Below are 6,704 nucleotides of genomic sequence, written 5' to 3'. Positions count from 1 at the left end.
CTCTCCAGGCACCTGTTACATTACATAAGAACTTACAATATCCAGCAAGAAATGTTTGAATTTTGTAAGGCTGTGAAATGGTCTGAAATACTTAACAAGTCTTAAGGTGTTATCAGGACGCTAAGGTTTGTAGGATATGGAACTCATTACACATTTTTCTGCTCATTTGAATACTACACAATGCAGAACATTCTTTCTTTATTCTTCCAATGGAGACATTTTGAGGAAATGCAGATGTGAACCACTACCCAAGGACTTTTAAACAAATAGGAAGTTTAATTCAATTGTTTCCTGAGAGATTGACTTCTTGCAAAAGCCAAAGAAAATCTCTTACGAATTCAAAAGGTACAAAAAGAAGGTCGAAGCCATAAAACGGGGGAGGGCTTGGTTTAGAAAAGTTGAAGTCTTTGGACAAGGATAATTACCGGGAGGCTGCGCTGTGAATTCCATCATTCCGTTTCTGCTAAAATAAGCAGCACAGTGGTCCTTTTATCTTTTTATGTTTTTACCAGGAGACTGGTGAAGCAGCTTTGATGAAGGAAATTCCTATTTACATCAAATCTAAACACCCAGGATAAATGGGCTTTTTTTTTTCCTCCTGTGACCCGGTCATAAAAACGATGATCTTAATAACGTGCAATCCCAAGGAACCTGTGATCCAGAGTGCCTCCTGAATTATTTTCATAAATAATAGGAAATTATATTCAAGGAATCTAGTTTCTTAGCCTGGACATGAAACGACAGAATTCCGGGCTACATAACGAGATTAGACGTTTCTTCACCCTCTCTTGCTCTGCAGGGAGGAGCCATACCGGACCCAGAGATTCTTCTTAGTTGTGAGAATCCCCCCCGCAGAGCGTCGCCTTCTCAAACTCGTTCTTCTGGTGACCCCGAGGCGGGTGCAGTTTCCTCCTGCCACCGCTGGCTCTCAGACGCAGGGGACAGAAGCGATGCCCCTCGCGTCTGCAGCAGGTGCTGGGCCATCACTGCCCCAACCAAACCTGGCACTGAGGCAACGTCAAGACCACCGACGGCGGCACAACGGAGCTACCCTTGCCCCCCGTGAAGACTGCTGGCACCAATCCCGTGGGCGGCTTATGTGTCGATTTTCACGTGGTGACATCCAAGCACAGCTTGCCCCTTTCTTGCATCTTCTCTCGTTGCAAAATGTCTCTCACCTTAAGTCTGCGTAGGTGAGGCCACGCGAGTCTCTGGCTGGGAATTCTCTCCCTCTGAACTCACTGCGCCAGGATTTTCACCTGAGCACCACTTCTCTTTAGCCTAATTTTCCCAGATACTTCATATCCAAGTTTCTATACTCAGGACGCCTTTCCTATTTAGGTAAGGTTTAAAATTCCTTACAATTAACGCTTCAGTTCAATATCGAGTATTTTTGTGCCTGGCACACACACGCTCAGTAAACGTTTATTGCCTGGGTAGACTGAGCCTACTCCACACCCACCACGGTGGGAACTCAAAGGTGAGTACGATTTGACTTCTGCCTTCAAGGATTCACGGCCTAGAAAGGAAGACCAAAGGAACCATAATTCCAGTTACATCAGTAGGGACACAAATAAAGGGTTCTGGGGGTAAACTGAAACCAGATCTGTGTGATAATCCACTTTGGCAAAGAGTTGGACTCTATCTTCCTACCATTTTGAATCAGCACGCATTTACTGTGGCTTATTCTAGATGGGCCTGCGGTTTTCTCACACTGTTTTTAGGGCGTATCCCTGTCACCTCAAGTCATTCCTCTCTGGTCCATAGGTAGAGCTCGGACCCAAGCTGCCTTGCGTTTTCAGGAGGCCCTTGCGGTTGTCTTAGGGCATTCCTGGTGTTCTAGGCTGAAGGGACTGGGCAGAACACGGTACACCAGTCTGCTCTCCTGCCTCAACAAAATAGCACAGACCGGGAGGCTGAAACGACAGAAAAGTATTTCTCACAGTTCTGGAGGCTGGAAGTTTGAGATCAAGCGCTGGCGAGATTGTTTTTGACCCAAGGCCTCTCTCCTCGGCTTGCAGATGGCCGCCTCCTTACCGTGTCTTCACATGGTCATGCCTCTGTGCACATACATCCCTGGGGTCTCTTCCTTTTTTTATAAGGACACCAGTACCAGTCCTATTGGATTAGGGCCCATTCTCCTGTGACCTTTAATCATCTCCCTAAAGGCCCTGTCTCTAAAGACAGTCACACTGGGGATGAGGGCTTCAGCCTATGAACGTGGCTGGGGATATAAGTTAGTCTCTAACAAAGGATTTGCAACATTAACCTAGGGGCTCAGAATTCTACTCAGAAGTACCCGGCTGTGTCACAGGACTCCTTAACTGATTATCTTTCAGCACTATTCATTTCTAAGAGAACAGAGACTTAAAACTGGTGAACCTGCTTCAGAGCCTTCATGTGACGTCATGGGCACATAGCTAGTTTCATGGGCACAGGCTTTTTCTTTCAGTTCTGGATTCTTATTGTGGTAAAAAACACATAACGTAACTTTTACCATTAGTGACATTGAGCGCACTCACGATGTTGGGCAACTATCGCTCACATCTGGTTCTGGAACATTTTCAACCTTACAGGAAACCCCATACTCATTAAGCAGTCCCTCTCCTTCTTCCCACCCCCGTAGCCCCTGGCAACCACTCATCTACTTTCTGTTTCTCTGGATTTGCCTACTCTGGATATTTCCTATAAATGGAGTCATGCAACATGTACCTTTTCTGTCGGGCTTCTTTCACTTAGCATAATACTTTCAAGATTCATTCATGTTGTAGCACGTATCAGTTCTTTCTACCTTTTGTGACTTAATAATATTCCAATCACATGGATATACCACAAGCTGTTTACCTGTTCACCAGTTGATGGACGTTGGATTGTTTCCACTTGTCGGCTATTATGAATATTGCTGCCATGAGCATTTATGTACAAATATATACAGGGACATACACTTTCACTTCTTTTGGATATATATACATAGGAATGGAATTGCAGGGTCATATGGTAACTCTACGTCTAACTTTTTGAGTAACTGTCAAACTGCCTTGCACTGTGGTTGCACCATTTTATATTCCTACCAGTAGGGTACAAGGGTTCCCATTTCTCTACATTCTCTCTAATCCTTGTTATTTCCTGATTATGATTATTTTTATTTTTGCCATCCTAGCGGGTACGACATGGTATCTCACTGTGATTTTGATGTGCATTTCCCTAATGACTAATGATATTGAGTATCTCTTCGTACGTTTGTTGGTTATGGGAGAAAACGTCTGTTCAAGCCCTTAGCCTGATTTTGAATTGGGTCACTTGTCTGTTGTTGATTTGAATATATATACTCTGGATATTAGGCTCTTATCAGTTACATGATTTGCAGATATTTGCTGTAGGCTTTGGATGCCAGGTTGATTTTGTTTACGCCACCCTTTCAGATATTCCAGCATTGTCGGAAGAAGTCCTGGATGGTTTGTAACTCTGTATTTCCAAAAAGAAAACATATCAGTAGTAAATACCAAAATCAACGGAAAAATGGTTCATTAAAACTCTGGAGTTAGGGGTGAGGATGGGGGAGGGAGAGAAGTATGTCAAATGTTTAAAGTTAACGACAGATGAGGAAAAAAAAAGAATTTAAAATATGGAAATTACTTTTCTGAGAGTCAGTATATCAATTACAAGGAAAAATAGGAGGATGAAAGATGAGAAATTTAAAAGCAACAAGAGAGATGTTTGTTTTCAAAACCTTAAGACCATTTTTATTTTCAGATGAGGTTAGGTAACCACAAGGCAAAATTAAAAGCAATGTAAATTAGCATATTTGTTTGGGTTTGAGGTCTCATTTGTTAACACAAACACTTTTAACTTAAAAGAACTTCTGGTAAACCAAATGTGAATTTTCAATACTACTCCTATTTATAAAAGAGGAGGAAAAAAAAATGAATGAACCCAGTGAAAGCCATTCTTCCTAAACAGACTGCTGACTGGTGTACAGATGGTAAAAACCTTCTGCTCTTGCTGAAACTTGCAGAAAAACTCTGCAGATTTTGCAGCGTTTAGAACTGCTAGCCAAATGAAATATGATTACCTCCATATGATTTATATCAACTCCAGTTAGCAGAGGTATAAGTAATCATTTCTTTAGTTATATGACTTTCTACTTGTACTTCTGAAGATATGTCAGAAATCTGTATTTGAATCAACTGCATTTTATTCATATACACAGGCACAGACCGAAAGACAAAATTATCTGAAAATATACTTCCCCAGCAAGTGTCTATAGAATTAAGCTTTTTGAAAGAGAAGAGGGCACTCTTTCATATGTGTTTAAATATACTTTGGCAGACTGCCTGACATTTAGTTTTGATTATAATAAATTACTATTACTACTACCTATATGTTCTGATTTCTAGCCATGGTTTCTCAGAAGAGAGTAGTAAAATTAGTGTAGGCTGTCTGTTAAGGACAGTGAGGGAATTTCTTTTTATTTCTTATGGAAAGGAACAAGGCCAACTTAACATCCCCCAGTAGCACCTCCCATAGAGAAGCTCAAAAAGTATTTGACAACTCATCTTATAAAATTTCAATACGACATACTAGAGACGCAAAGAAAAACTAAAAACAAGCCAGAGGAATGAACAGAATGTTTTAAGGATGTGAGCCTTGAAGTCAATCAACCACCACATAAAGTAACTACGAAATGGGCCTCTCCTTAATTTTCAAAGAATAAAGGAACACAACAATAGAAAAGACAACGAATTTGTTCCAAGCTAGCTCTGCATTTCTAGGTTTGCCGGTGACTAAATTGTGAACTGTTTGAGAAAAACGTATTGCGTTGAAACTGTGGCCCTACCCTGTCACCAAAGCAATCCCAATGTGGAAATGGGCAACGTCGCTCTCGTCATAAATAAACTCTGACAAGTTCTCAGAGTTTTTGGAGGATTAATGGATAGTGGAAGAAGGGTATGGGATAGGGACTGTCTGGAGAAATGTACAGTTCTTTTGTATTCATTTTTTCCAAAGGGGGAATAAAAAGGTAAAGTATTAACCCTCTGAACACCCCCCAAATCAGTTTATGGTCCCATCGGAAAACAATGATACCTAAGCACCCGGTGATTGGTATAGAGCTCACAGTTAGTCCCGGGGCCCTCTGTAGGAGGCGCTGTGGGGACGAGCAGTGTGCTGGGCAGGCTTTGTAGTTGGGCCAGAACTTGGGCTGGATTTTTTTGACCTTCCCTCCTTCCTGACCTTCAGGTTATGTGCTTAACCTGTACACCTACACCACCAGTCATAGCTTTTATCATACTTATATTATCTTTGCCTATTCAATTCTTCGTCTCTTTGTCCAATTTGTTTTACCCCAGAGACTTTGAGCTCTGTTTGAAGGAAACGTCCATGATGTCTGGCTTCCTGACGCATCCCCAGTACCCAACACAGAGGACCATACACTTCCCGGAAGACTTCAGCGTGATTTTGTTGAATGAATAATTTCACGTTGAAATTTTGTTAACATATTAGGTTAAAAACAGTTGGTGGCTGGTGCATTTAAAATACATAATTTTAGGGGTGCCTCTGTGGCTCAGTTGATGAAGCGACAGGCTCTCGGTTTTGGCTCAGGTCATGATCTCCCTGGGTTGGTGAGTTCGAGCCCCTTGTGGGGGGCTCTGCCAACAGCGAGGGGCCTGTTTGGGATTCTGTCTCAAAATAAATAAACTTAAAAATACATAATTTTATGAAGCTAAAAATAACTCCCCCAAAACAATGGATTTAAGCACAATGCTCGGAGAGAGGCTTAGTGAAAAGAATGAGGTGTTCTTTGGGATGGGGGGGCGGGGGAGAAGAGGGTAGGTATTTTCCTTTCGTTTGATTTTGTTGGGGAGAGTGGAAGGATATCAACCATGTCTGAATCTGGGCCTTTACCAGGCATTCACAAGTGCCCCATGATTGTTTGAACAGCAGTGTCTTTGCCGTGAACGAAATTGCCTTGTGTTCTACAGTCGCCTCCTTGAAAGGGACCTTGGTTGTTATCGTATCCCATGGTCCACTTTAAAGACGAAGAAACTGAGGCCAAGAAAATGCAGTCATTCTTTACTGGTAGGGCTGGGCCTAGATACCAGGTCCGCTGACTTCCAGACCGTGTCGGAAGGGTCACCAGTTCTTTTAAAAATAATCACTGCCGCTTTAATAGCATCAGCACCTGTTGTTTTAGCTTCCGCAAGGGAGAAGCTATTAATTTCTCCTTCATCAAAGCCGCATTTCTGGTCTGTCTGAACCTTGTTTTCCTCTCCGCTGCAGCTGTCTGCACCCGTAAGGCCAAATGGTGAACAGAGGCACCTTTCTGCTCAAATCCAGTAAATCGCCACGCCCAAATATGGAAAGAAAAAATTCGACACGGGTCATCTAGACAGTGGCCAAATTTATAATGCTTTCACCGAAGTCTCTTCATTCCACCTGGTGGAGGCCTGGAGCCCACCAGGCGCAGCCCCAGGCATGCGAACGCTTTCACTCACGTCCACGCTTGTGGCCCGTGACCAGCCGCGGCCAGGACGCGAGCTGCTGGAAGCTGAGACAGACACTTAATCTGAGCGGCAACTTCACCCTCTGTAAAATGGGAAGTGACTATAACCCTTCGCGGGGGAAGTCTTGAGAATCAGACGGAAGGACGAGGATCTTCCATAAGCAAGTGCAGTTTGCTTTTATTACGATTACTGCCGTTCCTG

This window comes from Panthera leo, chromosome A1, assembly GCF_018350215.1.
Source record: "Panthera leo isolate Ple1 chromosome A1, P.leo_Ple1_pat1.1, whole genome shotgun sequence".
Taxonomy (NCBI): Eukaryota; Metazoa; Chordata; class Mammalia; order Carnivora; family Felidae; genus Panthera; species Panthera leo.
Note: the sequence above shows the minus strand (reverse complement) of the source record.